We start from the raw sequence: 15,952 nt of genomic DNA, 5'->3' as shown, positions 1-15,952 counted from the left end.
GACCGGGTTGAACACCAGTACTTGTGGCCGACACTGCAGGCTTTTGGGTTCAGCTCTGGTCTTATAGCCAAGATCAGGGTCTTGTACCATAACATTGAGAGTGTACTAAAGGTTAAGTTAAGTTAAGTTAAGTTAAGTTAAGTTAAGTTAAGGTTTACGCTTTAAGTGCTCCATTTAAAGTCCTGAGGGTGTCAGACAGGGTGTGCTCTGTCAGGAATGTTATATTCTCTGGCCATAGAGCCCCTTTTGCACAAACTGAGATCACAGCTGTCTGGTATCTCTTTTCCAGGTCTTAAAACGCTGTTACATTTGTCTGCATATGCTGATGATGTCATTATTTTTGTTAAAAATCAGGAGGACATTAATAGGTTACATCAAACTGTAATGGACTTTGGTAAAATCTCCTCAGCTAAGGTTAACTGGCTGAAAAGCGAGGCCTTAGCTGTAAGTTGAGGGCTGAGCAGAAAACTGGTATTACCAGGAGGTCTGGTGTGGAAGAGAGGAGGACTCAAATATCTGGGGATTCATCTTGGAGATGAATCCTCTCTTTCCAGGAACTTTGAGAACGTTCTGGAAAAGGTCCAGGCCAAGCTGGACAAATGGAAGTGGATTCTTCCAAAAATGTCTTTTAAAGGTTGTGTCCTGGTGATAAATAACCTTGTGTCCTCCAGTTTGTGGCATTGTTTGGCATGTGTGGACCCTCCCCTGAACCTGCTGTCTAAGGTGCAGGCAGTAATGGTGGACTTTTTCAGGAACCGCCTGCAATGGGTCCCGCAGAGTGTCCTCTACCTGCCCAAGGATGAAGGAGGCCAGGTTCTTCTGGAACACTGTGGTGGACTAGGACTAGCAGAGTCCCTGTTTGGACTTGAGTGGATTGAGGATGGACAATCTGCCAGCTTTCTACAGAGGACTGTTCAAAGTGTGGAGTCTTTTTAAAAAAGAGAGACAGATTCCCTGTGACTCTTCTGGCTCAAGTGTGAAGCAGGACCGTCCCTGCTTCAGAGGCTGTGTGAGGCCAGGATTGTCACACTAGGCCAGGTGATGGACTTGTGCGGCCCCTCTCTGGACAATGCTGCAGGTCTGGCCTCCTGTGTTGGGGTCAGGTCTGCCAGGGTCATCGGCCACCTGCTAGAAGTCTGGAAACATCAGCTGATGGACTCTGAGAGGTTTTTAGCTGCTGCACATGGGGCAGGGCTGAAAGCCTGACTCTGACTCTGATCCTTTCCCTGAGGTAAAAATGATTCCTGTGTTTGAGTGTGCTGAAGACTTCTTGTTGAAGGAAAACAGTGAGTACACACTGAGGAAAACAGGAGGTAAAAGTATGCACTGTTTACTGGTTAAGGTGCTGAACCAACGTAAACTGGCGGGCCGAGTGGACACTCCATGGAGAGCTCGGCTGGCCCTCACACAGGCTCAGAGGCCTGAGTGGAGAGCACTGTATAAAGCACCTTTAACCAGGAGGGTGGGAGATCTACAGTGGAGGCTTCTGCACGCTGTGCTTCCTGTAAATGACTTTGTGTCTGTAATCAATCCGGATGTTGGCCCTGACTGTCCTTTCTGTGCTCAAAGAGAGACTGTTTTTCACTGTTTTTTTAGAGTGTGCTCGTCTCTCTGATCTATTCCGCCTGCTGAGCATGTGTTTTACCATGTTTCATGAAGTCTTCTCACACCAAACATTCATTCTGTGTCACAGGTACAACAAGAAGAACAAACCCAAAGGGCAGCTGTTGAACTTCCTGTTAGGTCAGGCCAAGATGGCCATTTACATCAGCAGGAGGAACAGACTGGAGAGTTTGGTGGGTACCGATGCCAGGCTGAGCTTCTGTTGAATGTTGAAAACCAGACTGAGGACAGATTTTAATTTCTACAGTCTGACACAAAATCTAGATGAATTCAAGGACAAGTGGTGTGTGAATGATGTGCTCTGTTCAGTGGAGGAAAAGAAGCTGCTCTTTGGGCATTTACTGACTTAAACAACTGACTCAACTGGTTGAGGCAGATGGCCACCCACCCAGAGCCTGGTTCTACCTGAGTTTTCTGGCTGTTAAAAGGAAGTTTTTCCTCGCCACTGTCGCCAAGTGCTTGCTCATGCGGGAATTGTTGGGTCTTTGTAGATGAAAGAGCTCGGCCTGCACCAACTCTGTATGGAAAGTGTCCTGAGACCACTTCTGTTGTGATTTGGCGCTATACAATGCTATACCTCGTTGTCAAGGGAGATGAGCAGGGGGGAGAGCACACAGCCCCGGTGGGCTCAAGTGCTGATGGTCCAGGAGTTGGATGTAATTTTCCCCACCCTCACCTGTTGCTTCCTATCTGTCAGTTTGTTATCCACTGACAGGTGCAGTGAGTTGTGTGAGCTGTGAGTGCAAGATTTCTTGGACGATGGTGTTGAATGACGAACAGTATTCTACAAACAGAATCCTTGCATATGTCCCTGGGTGGCCGTGGTGCTGCACAATGTAGTTCGGTCCCATGTTGACTGCATCCTCCACTGGCCTGTTTGCCTGGTGGGCAAATAGCAGGCAGGCCCTGAATAAAAATGAAAAACAAGAATGGTAATATACTTAAGAGTTAGAACCAAATGTAGATACTTATTTCTAATAGTGAATAAAATAAAATACATTCTGTCACTCTGTGGTGCAGTGGGATGGATCAGTCTGTGTTTGATTATGTCAGTGTTTTTGCCATTTCTAAAAAAGGAAAACAAAGAAAACCCTTGTTTCAGATCATGGGTCATGCTAACAGGTACATTAGCATCACAGTCAATACTTTATTCATGAACCCAAAGGTGTGTTATTCACCCACAGGTGTGTTATTCACACATTATTCAAGCATGCCTGTGAATATTCTCATTCATCCAGGTCATTGTAAGCTTCAGGGCATTCAATCGTTCGCAACTGGACTTTGTCAGTTTGTCTTGGAAGACGTTTCGCCTCTCATCCGAGCCAGCTTCATCAGTTCATACGCATCAGACTAGACAGGACAGCTGTAGTCAAGTATTTATCCTCTAAGTGAGGCCAACCCCCAAAACCAAGGATGGTATCACTCTATTGTGAGGCAAACGATCGTTTGCCAAACGATCTCAGGTTCAACCTGAGATGCAGAAAAAACGGCCTCACACCAGTAAGCCTACGCCTATGATCCACCATGAGAGGCTACAGGACCAACAAAATCCTGGAAGAGGCTCAAAAACAACTGCTGAATGAGAGAGTAAGGCAGGTCAATTTCACCATTGAAAGCCTAAAAGTGAAATTTGACAACCTACAGCACAAACTTATGTCATCACTACCTGATGCCTGTAAGAAAGTCATAGAATTCACACTGAAAGCCCAACTTGCCCAGCACAACAAAACTAAAGACAGACAAACAAAGAAATTTCAGAACTTGCAGTCAAGACATAACACTTCCAATATGCAATTGCTCACCTAGAGGCAAAAAAGTGAAGACTCAACACAAAATGAGTGACAGAATAGATTGGTTAAGAATTTGTCTGACAGAGTACTTACCCAGCCGGAGAAGGAGGTTTTAGCTAAAGGATTAAATTTTGCCATGACACCACAACAAGTCCCAATAGTTGATCTGATCACGGCAACAGAATCAGCTATAAAGAAAAAGAACCTAACAGAAACAGAAGGTGAACAGATCAGGTTGAAAGTGTTGGCAGCTCTCTCCAATGCTAAACCTCTCCCTTCTAACCTCACCTATGAGGAAAGAAAAGCCGTGACATCACTGAGCAAGGACGAAAACGTCACAATCTTGCCAGCAGACAAAGGGAGATGCACGGTAATTCTAAACACAAATGATTACCAAGACAAGATTCTTCGAGAACATGGAATGAACGGCTCTGAACTCTTTCAAAGGGAACAACACCAAGTCATTGGTACAGATATGTGGATGACACATGGGTAAAAATCCAAAGCCAAGAAGTGCAAGCCTTCACCGAGCACATTAACTCAGTGGACAAGAACATCAAATTCACTCGAGAGCATGTCAAGGACATGTGTTTGCCTTTTCTGGACTGTGATGTCCACATTGGAGAGAACAGGAGCCTCCATATTGGGGTTTACAGAAAACCTACTTACACAGACCAGTGCCTCCTTTTTGACTCACATCACCCACTGGAACACAACCTAGTGTTATCAGAACTCTCCAACACAGAGCTGATAATGTTCCAACCAACAGGTCAGAGATAAGGAACACAAACACCTGAGGGATGCCCTCAAAACCTGTGGTTATCCCAGCTGGTCTTTTGTAAAAAGTTCAGCCGCTTCCAGAAAGAACAGGGTGACAGAGGAAGAAAAGAGAGACAGACGGCATAACGTTGTCATTCCGTATGTGTCTAGTTTATCAGAGAAACTCAGGCGAATTTTTAACAAACACAACATCCCGGTACATTTCAAACGTGGGAACACTCTCAGACAAAGGCTGGTGCACCCCAAAGACCAGACACCTCATAAGCAGAAGAACAATCTGGTGTATGCAGTCCAATGCAGTGAGGAATGCACAGACTTATATATTGGGGAAACAAAACAGCCACTGAGCAGACGCATGGCACAACACAGAAGGGCTAACTCTGAGGATAAAATGTGCATATTCTGGACAGAGAAGACAGGTGGTTTGAAAGAGGAGTGAGAGATCTATGTCAAGGTTAAAAAACCGTCTCTGAACAGAGGGGGAGGTCTGAGACACCACCTATCTCCCACATACAATGCTGTCCTTTCATCTCTTCCAAAGAGATTCAAAAATTTAACCTCTGAAAATAAAAAACAAAGCCATACACACATGGCTCAAGGAGCCTCCCAATGACAAGAATGGGACACTAACGAGGCAGACGACTGTCGTTGACACCCAAGGGTTGCACCCTACCCCGTCTTAATGGGGGATCGTTTGCCTCACAATAGAGTGATACCATCATTGATTTTGGGGGTTGGCCTAACTTAGAGGATAAATACTTGAATGTAACACCATTTCATTAGACTAGAGCTGTCCTATCTAGTCTGATGCGCATGTACTGATGAAGCCTGCTCGGATGAGAGGCAAAACGTCTTCCAAGACAAACTGACTAAGTCCAGTTGCAAACGATTGAATGCCCTGAAGATTATTCAAGCACATCCTCAGGTTGGTGTGTTATTCAAATTAATAGCAGATGCTCATATTACCATATCTAAACCTCCCATTACAGCTTATAATGTGATCATCTGCTCTAACGTAAGTTTCGATGTGCATATCATTTGCATTTTAAAACGACAATACTGAGCTAGCTAAAAACAATGTAAGGTTTGTAATCCCTGTATGTGACTTTGAATGAACACTAACGTGCAGCTGATCAGCCGAAAAAAGAACAGAAGCATGTGAATAGCTGTGAATAGCTGCCTGTATGCTAATGTGAATAGCTGCCTGTATGCTAATTTACTGTTGAATCGCCACACCCCCAACTAGGACCGAGAATTTCTTCTAAAACAACCAAAATTCAAATACAAAGTTTATGGTTTTAAGGCCCCCAATACTGTTATTTGAAACATGGAGTGGCCTCTTCGTGATTTCAACTTACATATTCTGCAACAAAAATGAAAATCACAAATTTAAAAAAAAAAAAGGATTTTCCTTTGTTTACACAACTTGTGCCGGCCGACTTGTTGAAAACTGCTGGTTTTGCTGGTTTTCTTGTGGTGGGTCACATATGTTGCTAAACTGGCCTGGATACCATGTATCCACATGTGCTATGTAGACAGAATAGGCAAAATCAATATAAATGCTACATTTAAGGAATTGTTAGTTTTCATATTACCATGTTGACTAATTAAATAAATATAAATCAACAACAAAATGTTACATATAAATCAACAACAAAATCACTACCACCAGAAGTGTCCACATGATTTCCTTTTTGTGTTTTTTGTATTCATTTCAATCCTGACAGCGGAGGTGACTTGAGAGTGGAGCCTGTGCCGGAAGTGACTTCACAGAAGAGCCCTGCAGGCAGACTGTCTTGGAACTGCTCTGCTTTAGCCGGTGCATCTTTTTATTTTTCCTGTTTCAGAAAACACACATGGTGTAGCAGATAAAATAACTTGAAGATAATCTGGACTGCAATTGATCTGAACTGACTAAAGTGAATTGTCCTTAGATTGTGAACTTGGCCAAAATCCCGTACAGGTCAGGTTGTGAAAATATTAGGTGACTTCATGTTTGTTTCACCATGGAGGGGAAGGGGCCAGATGAAGACAGCCACATTAGTTGAGAAGGAGGTATGTGGGAGAGGTAAAGGAGGTAATGAATGGGAGTGGCTAGTGAAGAGAGGAAGGTATCTGATGGAAGGTGAGAGGAAGAGAAACATGGATGGAAAGAGAAGGAAAGAGAAAGAAAAAGGTTAAGGGTGGCCTGGGAAGAGCAGAGAGTGAGGGATGGTAAATGGTAAATGGACTAGGCACTTTACTAGTCTGTAGTCCAGTGACCACTGACCACAGTGCTTTTACGGCACAAGTCTGCATTCACTCATTCACACACACATTCTTATGGCGGGTACCTGCTCATTACGAGCATTATCCATTCACACACACTCACCAATGACATGGGGGTTTAGTATCTACTTAGCCATTCTCCGGTTTGGTCTTTACCTAGCAGCAAGGCAGTAGATTTGACGAATAGTGATTCGATTCGATTCAATTCAATTCAATTCAATTCAATTCAATTCAATTCAATTCAATTCAATTCAATTCAATTCAATTCAATTCGTATAGCGCCAAATCACAACAGAAGTTGTCTCAGGACACTTTCCATATAGAGCTGGTACAGACCAAGCTCTTTTATCTACAAAGAAACCAACAATTCCCCCATGAGCAAGCACTTGGCGACAGTGGCGAGGAAAAACTTCCTTTTAACAGGCAGAAACCTCGAGCAGAACCAGACTCTGGGTGGGCGGCCATCTGCCTCGACCGGTTGGGTGAGAGAGGAAGAGCAAGAGAGGGAGAGTGAGACAGACAGACAGACAGACAGACAGACAGACAGACAGACAGACAGACAGACAGACAGACAGACAGATAGACAGAAATGCAGTCAGAGAGAGAGAGAGAGAGAGAGAGAGACAGAGAGACAGACATGCAATCACAGTAACAGTGACAGTGGATGTAATAATAGCAGTAGCAGTTGCAGTGGATGTCAGGCAGGGCCAAGGCAGGAGACGCAGCTGAAATCCACAATCCAGATTCAGCCACTGTCCATGGGAACCTGCAAGATGACAAAGCACAGAGACTCCGGGGAAGGAGCTAAGTTAGTAACATGCCGTGGTAGGACATGAGAGCGTGCGGATGGAGAGGGACAGAAGGACAGAGGAGCTCAGTGTATCTTTGGATGTCCCCCGACAGTCTAATCCTATAGCAGCATAACTAGGGGCTGGTCCAGGACAAGCCTGAGCCAGCCCTAACTATAAGCTTTATCAAAAAGGAAAGTTTTAAGCCTACTCTTAAATGTAGAGACAGTGTCTGCCTCCCGCACAAAGACTGGAAGATGGTTCCACAGGAGAGGAGCTTGATAGCGAAATGCTCTGACTCCTGTTCTGCTTTTTGAGACTTTAGGAACCATAAGTAGACCTGCATTCTGGGAACGCAGTAGCTCTTTAAGATAAGAAGGTGCCTGGCCATTTATGGCTTTGTAAGTAAGGAGGAGAATTTTAAACTCTATTCTAAACTTTACAGGGAGCCAGTGCAAAGTGGCGAATATTGGAGAAATATGATCTCGCTTCCTGGTTTTTGTCAGAACACATGCTGCAGCATTCTAGAGCAACTGGAGAATATTCAGCAACGAATTTGGGCAGCCTGATAGTAAGGAATTGCAATAATCCAGCCTGGAAGTTACGAATGCATGGCCTAGTTTTTCTGCATCATTTTGAGACAAAATATGCCTGATTTTTGCGATATTATGAGGTGAAAAAAGGCAGTCCTTGATATTTGTTTTACATGGGAGTGAAAGGACATGTCTTGGTCAAAGATGACTCCCAGATTCTTTACAGTGGTGCTGGAGGCCAGCGCAATGCCATCCATAGCTGCTATGTCATCAGAAAGTGACTTTCTAAGATGTTTAGGGCCTACTACTATAACTTCAGTTTTGTCCGAGTTTAGCATCAGAAAATTGCAGGTCATCCAGGTCTTTATGTCATGAAGACATGCTTGTAGTCTAGTTAACTGACTGGTTTCTTCCGGCTTCATTGATAAATATAGCTGGGTATCATCTGCATAGCAATGAAAATTTATTGAGTGCTTCCTGATAATCTTACCTAAAGGAAGCATATATAAGGTGAATAGAATTGGTCCAAGCACAGAACCCTGCGGAACTCCATAGCTGACTTTAGTGAGCACAGAGGAGTCATCATTAACGCGTACAAACTGAGAGCGATCTGACGAGTAGGATTTAAACCAGCTTAGCGCAGTTCCCTTAATGCCAATGAAATGTTCCAGTGTCTGCAATAGGATACCATGGTCAATGGTGTCAAATGCAGCACTAAGATCCAATAAGACTAGTACAGAGACAAATCCTTTATCAGATGCAATTAGAAGGTCATTTGTAACTTTAACCAGTGCTGTGCTATGATGCACTCTAAATCCTGACTGGAAATCCTCGAATAAACTATTATTGTTTAGAAAGTCGCACAGCTGATTGGCAACTGCTTTCTCAAGAGTTTTTGAGAGAAAGGGAAGGTTGGATATCGGTCTATAGTTGGCTAAAACCCCTGGATCAAGAGTAGGCTTTTTCAGTAGCGGTTTTATCACAGCTACTTTAAAGGACTGTGGTACGTAGCCTGTTGATAAAGACAGATTGATCATGTCTAATACTGAAGAGTCAATTAGAGGTAATACTTCTTTAAACAGCTTAGTTGGGATAGGATCTAAAATACAGGTAGATGATTTTGATGATGAAATTATCGAAATTAGTTGGTGAAGGTCGACAGGAGTAAAACAGTCTAAAACTGTGACAGACTGAGTAACAGTTTCTACAGTTTCTGTGTTTGAAGACAAAACAGTACCTGTTAACGGCAGGAGTCGATGAATTCTGTCTCTAATAGTTAGAATTTTATCATTAAAGAAGCTCATGAAGTCATTACTGTTCAGAGCTAAAGGAATACATGGTTCAATAGAATTATGGCTCTCTGTCAGCCTGGCTACAGTGCTGAAGAGAAACCTGGGATTGTTCTTATTTTCCTCTATTAGTGCAGAGTAATAGGCTGCCCTGGCACTGCGGAGGGCTTTCCTGTATATTTTAAGACTGTCTTGCCAGGCGGACCGAAATTCTTCCAAATTGGTAGGACGCCATTTCCTTTCTATTTTCCGTGAAGTTTGCGGGTTTGAGGAGTATACCATGGAGCTAACCTCCTCTGTTTAATTTTCTTCTTTTTTAGGGGAGCAACAGAGTCAAGTGTCATAAGATTCCTCTGTTGTATTGAGACATGGCATTGAATTAAATGCTGATGGGATCATATCCTTAAATTTAGCTACAGCACTATCAGACAGGAGTCCATCCATTTTCTATGCCGCTTATCCCTTTCGGGGTCGCGGGGGAGGGCCGGAGCCTATCTCGGCTGTCAACGGGCGAGAGGCGGGGTACACCCTGGACCGGTCGCCAGCCGATCGCAGCAGACAGGAGTCTGGTATAAGAATTTTTGCCTACTGGCTGGTAGTCTGGTAATATGAATTCAAAAGTTATTAAATGATGGTCTGATAAAAGAGGATTCTGTGAGGAGACTATTAAGTCTTCGATTTCAATGCCATATGTCAGAACAAGGTCGAGGGTGTGGTTAAAACAGTGAGTCGGTTCATGTACATTCTGGTGGAAGCCAACTGAGTCTAATACTGAGATAAACGCAGTGCTAAGGCTGTCATTATCAACATCGACATGTACATCAAAGTCACCTACAATAATTACTTTATCTGCTTCAAGGACTAAACTTGATAGAAACTCCAAGAACTCAGCTATAAATTCGGAGTAAGGACCAGGAGAGCGGTATACTACAACAAATAAAAGTGGCTGCACTGTTTTCCATTTCTCATGAGAAAGAGTGAGAACAAGGCTTTCAAATGAGTTATAGTCAAGTTTAGGTTTAGGGTTGATCAAAAGGCTTGAGTCAAAAATGGCTGCAACTCCACCTCCTCTGCCGCTGCCTCGAGGAATGTGGGTATTAATATGGCTCAGAGGAGCAGCTTCATTTAGGCTCACATACTCTTCAGGACACAGCCAGGTTTCAGTCAGACAAAATAAATCAACAATATGGTCTGATATTAACTCATTTACTAGAACAGCTTTAGAGGACAGAGATCTGATGTTAAAGAGTCCACATTTAATTCTCCTATCTTGTTGTACTATTGCAGAGGTTGTTCTAATTTTAATTAGATTCTTATGTTCAACTCCTCTGTACTTTTGGTTTACTTAGTTTACGTGGTCGGGGGGCAGACACAGTCTCTATGGAGTGTTGGGTGGGTAACTGCTCTAATGGAGGCGCAGAGAAGCGTGTAGGACTGCAGCTCTGCCTCCTGGTCTCAACTCTGAGTTATCAGGGGTTAGGTTCATAAATAAAATCGGTCAGATTTCTAGAGATGAGAGCTGCTCCCTCCAACGTGGGATGGATGCCGTCTCTCCTAATCAGACCAGGTATTCCCCAGAAAGTCTGCCAATTATCAATGAAGCCCACACCGTTTGCTGGACACCACCTCGACAGCCAGCGATTGAACGATGACATGCGGCTAAACATGTCATCACTGGTCAGATTTGGCAGGGGTCCAGAGAAAACTACAGAGTCCGACATCGTTTTAGCATATGTACACACCGATTCCACATTAATTTTAGTGACCTCCGATTGGCGTAACCAGGTGTCATTACCGCCGACGTGAATAACAATCAGTTTCAAATTTGATTCAACGTCGCCCGCTCTGACCCCCGGCAGGCATTTGACTATGGTCGCTGGTGTCGCTAACTTCACATTTCTCAAAATGGAGCTGCCAATAATCAGAGTTGGTTTCTCACCGGGTGTGTCGCCGAGTGGGGAGAACCTGTTAGAAACATGAAGCGGTTGGTGGTGACCTGTGGGCTTCAGCTTGGGACTATGCTTCCTTCGAACAGTCACCCAGCCTCCCTGGTTTCCCGGCTGCTTGGGAGCTGTCGAGGGACGGCTAGCCGTAGCTGCACTTGGTCGGTCCGCACTGGCTACGGGGGCCTGGCTAACTATCTACTATAGCTAATGGTTTTGTTTACATGGTGTGGAGCCGAGCTTCCAATTCACTAAGCCTCGCCTCCAACTCACCAAATAAACTACATTTATTACACGTACCAGTATCACTAAAGGAGGCAGAGGAGTAGCTAAACATGTGACACACCAAGCAGGAGAGAGCTGGAGAGGGACAGAGAGAAGCCATCGCTAGCTGCTAGGCTAAGCTGGTATAGCTAGCAGAGCAGACAAGCGCGTAGACAAATAAAATTGACGGTCCCTAAATAAACAGACTTATGGGTGCTTGAGCAGAACTAATGTTACTCTAGAGCACGGATAAGAGGCCACTGTAACAAAACACAGAGCAAATTACACTCAGAGGAACAAGAGCAACAAACGCACACCACTGGTAAGGCAGCAACCAGAAACAGGAAGTGAGACGATACGCTTACCTCAGCATGTCAGCACTGATTGAAACCCTGATGCTTATAGCAGGTCCATCATGCACAGATGGAACAGGCTGTGACATATTCTTGGGTGTCTGCACCCATCCTGGACCACCAGAATTGCCTCTTAAGGACCTTTAAGGTTCTATTGACACTAGGGTGGAAGGCAAACCGGGACGTTGAGCCCACTGCAATACCTGGGGACAGACAGAATCAGGCACACACAGGTGGTTAATAAGCCTGCATTCTAGTTCTAGTGGGATAATAATAATAATAATAATAATAATAATAATAATAATAATAATAATAATAATAAATTTTTCTTTTATTGTGATTTTCAGGGGACTCAAACATGGAGGTTAGGAAGAGGTTAGCATCATCAGAGTGGAGTATGGGTGGGAGTGTGTCGGTCAAGTAGGGTGGGGCCAAGTTATTGAGGGCTTTTTAGGTCATGAGGAGGATTTTAAAATGGATTCTCTGGGGGATGGGAAGCCAATGGAGCTTGTCCCACTGGTCCTTGGGAGGCAGACACTGACTCTACATTTACAGGTAGGCTTAAAACTTTCCTTTTTGATAAATCTTACAGTTAGGGCTCGCTCAAGCTTGTCTTAGACCAGCCCCTAGCTATGCTGCTATAGAATTAGACTGTTGGGGGACCTCCAAAGATACACAGAGCTCCTCTGGTCTTCTTTCCCTCTCCATCTGCGCATTTTCATGTCCTATGAAGGCATTCTTCCCCAGAGTCTTTGTGCTTTGTTGTCTCACAGGTTTCCATGGATGTGGCTGAATCTGGATTGTGGATTATAGCTACATAGATACCTGCCATGGCCCTGCCTGACATCCACTGCAACTGCTACTACTATTAGTCATACTCCCATTATTACCACAACCACTGTCACTGTTACTGTGATTGCATTTCTGTCTGTCTGTCTGTCTGTCTGTCTGTCTGTCTGTCTGTCTGTCTGTCTGTCTGTCTCTTGCTCTCTCTCTCTCTCTCTCTCTCTCTCTCTCTCTCTCTCTCTCACCCAACCGGTCGAGGCAGATGGACACCCACCCAAAGCCTGGTTCTGCCTGTTAAAAGGAAGTTTTCCCTTGCCACTGTGCTTGCTCATGAAGGAATTGTTGGGTGTAGGTAGATTAAGAGAGTTTGGTCTAGTGTTATTTTTGGAGGCCTGTTCTAATTTTAGTCTTTGTCCAGTCTTTGTGTCAAGCTGTCATTTTAGTTTTAGTCACATTCATTCTCTTTTTAGTCTAGTCAAGTTTCAGTCGACTGAAAGTCTGAGCATTTTAGTCTGTTTTTTGTCAGAATTATCAATGATTATTTTCATTTAGTTTTAGTCGACAAAAACTGATGACATTTTAGTCTAGTTTTAGTCAATGAAAATTGTATTTTGGTCTCTCTTAGTAGTGTAATTCTATTTAACCCAGTCAATATAGTATAAGTACCTAGTAGTACAGACAAAACCAAAATTTTCTTTTAGCCAAACCCATTTCACAATTCAAACAAGGTTCTCTTATTATTATATTATTGTTACCTTATAGACTCAAGAATGCATCCATTCCAGACATGGAAGACGCTCTGATTTGAATTTACAACATATTTATTTTACCAACCAAAGCCGGCTGGCTGGCCATCGGTCCCGTTCTCTGTGTTAGTTGTCTGTCGTTAATGCTAACCTACAGCAGCTGCATCTTCTAAATAATGCTGTGAGTGGGGATTGAGGAAGTGACGTTGCCTGCGACTGCACAGTGCAACCTGATATAGCCCCTGAATGAAGATACATTATAACAGAGTTTTTATTTTGTAAACCACATTTAGTCTCATTTTTATTCGTCAACAATATTGCATTATATATTTAATGACAGTTATCGTCACATGACCAGCATTTACGTTGCGTCTTGCCTAATTTTTGTCACGTGATAAAGGTTCATTTATGACGATATTTAGGATTTAAAGAGTGATTTTGGTCTAATAATGATGCTTTCTGATTTGTCACAGTTGAGTTTGAGGAAATTGTCTTCAGAATCAGAAAGCCCGTGGAGAGGAAATTTCATTTCAGTTACATCCCGTCCAAGAAACATGTAAAGAACAATGACACATAACATGGGGAGTACAGGAGCAGGAGAACTGTGGGTCTTCACAATCAAGCGATCAGTGCCCCGTTTCCTTAGATGAGAATAAGGAGAACAAGAGGGAGGAAGAGGCAAAAAAAGCAAATCCCAAACTAGACTCCTGTGGGGGGGGGGGGGCACACAAGCAACATAATAAGACATTACAACAAAACTCAAAGACTTGCACATGTGGGAGTGGGTAAGGGTGTTGGGGGGGGTTAGGTGTCGCAGCACAGACACTGAGGGGGCATGCACACAGCCACATTACGGCACCTCACAGCAACACTCCGTGCTATATGTGTCTTCGTGTGTGTGTATGTGTAAGCCCATGTACATCATCTCTGCACAGTCCCAACCCATTGTCTCTTCCGTCTGATGACTGATAAAGAAGACACAGCCGTAGCCATGGAGACGACCTTGGAAAGTTCTGATCCAGAAACAAAGTTCATGGGTGTAGAGGGTGTTTGGGGGAGGAGATAGGGCCAGAGCGTCCTGTCTGCAAAACATCCAGGAGATTGGAGAGATACTGACCTTGGGAAGGCCGGTTATCTTGGGGAGCCAATGAAGATAACAATTTGTTTGGGTTAGGCCAACACTGCAGTTTTCGTCTGCCTTGAGTCTTTCTGAGTCTCCCGGTGGCTGCAATTCAAATATATCCAAATTCGGTGGTCAATTTGATCCGAGCCGAGCTGACAACTTCTCCAAGTTGGAATCCACCCTGTGAAGGAGTTCAGAATTTGCATCCAGCCTGCGATTTAGATCAAGAATCGCATCCAGTTTGCGACCGATCTCACTTGTTGCTTGAGTCTGAGTGTTGACAGCCCTGCAGATTCCCTCAACCGTGATGGGCAGCCTCTCGGTAGCCAAGTGTCCTGCCATCAACTTCCGAACTTTGCGATAAATCAGGAAGCTGTTAACTCCAGACAGCAGAAAGCCTGTTATCATGAATCCAAATGTGTAGACATCTTCAACATCTTCAACATCCTCAACGGAAAGGATCGACAGGCACACGATCCTCCACCTCTCCCATGAGTCCATCGTGTATCCGGCTGCAAACGTTCTGGAGGGAGGGCTCACCTTGACCCAGTCTCTTTGTCGAGAAAATTTGGTCGATTTCATTGAGAGACCAGCTAATCAAATCCATGATTTTAGGTTTTCGGAGAGAATGCAGAGAGAGGCTCCAATAGATCAGACACAGACAGCACAAGACAAAGAGCAGCAGCAGGGCAGATAAGGGCAGGGCGGGAGCGAGAGAAAAAGCGTCCGCCTTTGTTGAGAGCCAGAGAAGAAGAAGAAGTCTTGAATCCAGGATTTTATTTTAGTGATGAAGATGAGGAGCTGGATGTCATCGGCGAAGTAGTGGAACTGGAGACCATGTGGCAGATTATGTGACCAAGAGGAAAGAGATAAATTATGATGAGGAGGGGGCCGAGGACCACAGTTGGGTCTGTGAAGTTGCTGTCAAAGGTCCAGGAGGTTGAGAATGTTGAGGTTTCCGGCATCAGAGGAGAGGAGGAGGTCTTTGTTGATTTCAATACTATGATTTGAACGGAATCCGGATTGAAATGTTTTGTACATGTTATTGTTTGAGAGGTGGTCCAGGGTGCAAGTGTTGGTTCCAGTAATGAGTATGAAGAGGTCTGTAGGGGAAACAGGGGAGAACTGAGACAGGGGTTGCAGGATAACAGGGGGCAGGTGGTTAGAGGGGGACCAGATATGGTGGAGGTTAAGTTACTGTAAATGTGCTCTATTTTAGTTTGAAAAAATTAGAGGAAGGAGGTGCGTTTGGCGATTGTAAATGGAGTTTGTTGAGGAGTGGAGAAGAGTGCTTTTGGGTTTGGAGAGCCTGACTGAAGTTAAGAGTAGTAGGTGGATCTGGTATGGGAAATGGCATCTTTGTACTGCTGCAAGTGGTTTTTGAAGTGTGACGACAATTCAGGAAGGCAGGACCCAAATGCGGAGTGGCAAAGATTTAACAGTTTATTTAACAAAAGTCACAACAAAAAACTCTCAGCGGCTGAAAAACGATGCTCGACTGAAGAAGGCAGTCTCTGCTGGATGGAAACTCGAGAGCTGGAACACATAACTCCATTATGGGGAAAAAGGCTCTCAGGCAGGCAAAAGCAGGAACAAAGCTGGAGGGAAAAAACTCGACAGCTGAAACAAAAAACTCTGTTAGGGAAAAGGCACTCAGGCAAACAAA

This window comes from Chaetodon trifascialis, chromosome 19 (assembly GCF_039877785.1).
Source record: "Chaetodon trifascialis isolate fChaTrf1 chromosome 19, fChaTrf1.hap1, whole genome shotgun sequence".
NCBI classification, from domain to species: Eukaryota; Metazoa; Chordata; class Actinopteri; order Chaetodontiformes; family Chaetodontidae; genus Chaetodon; species Chaetodon trifascialis.
Note: the sequence above shows the minus strand (reverse complement) of the source record.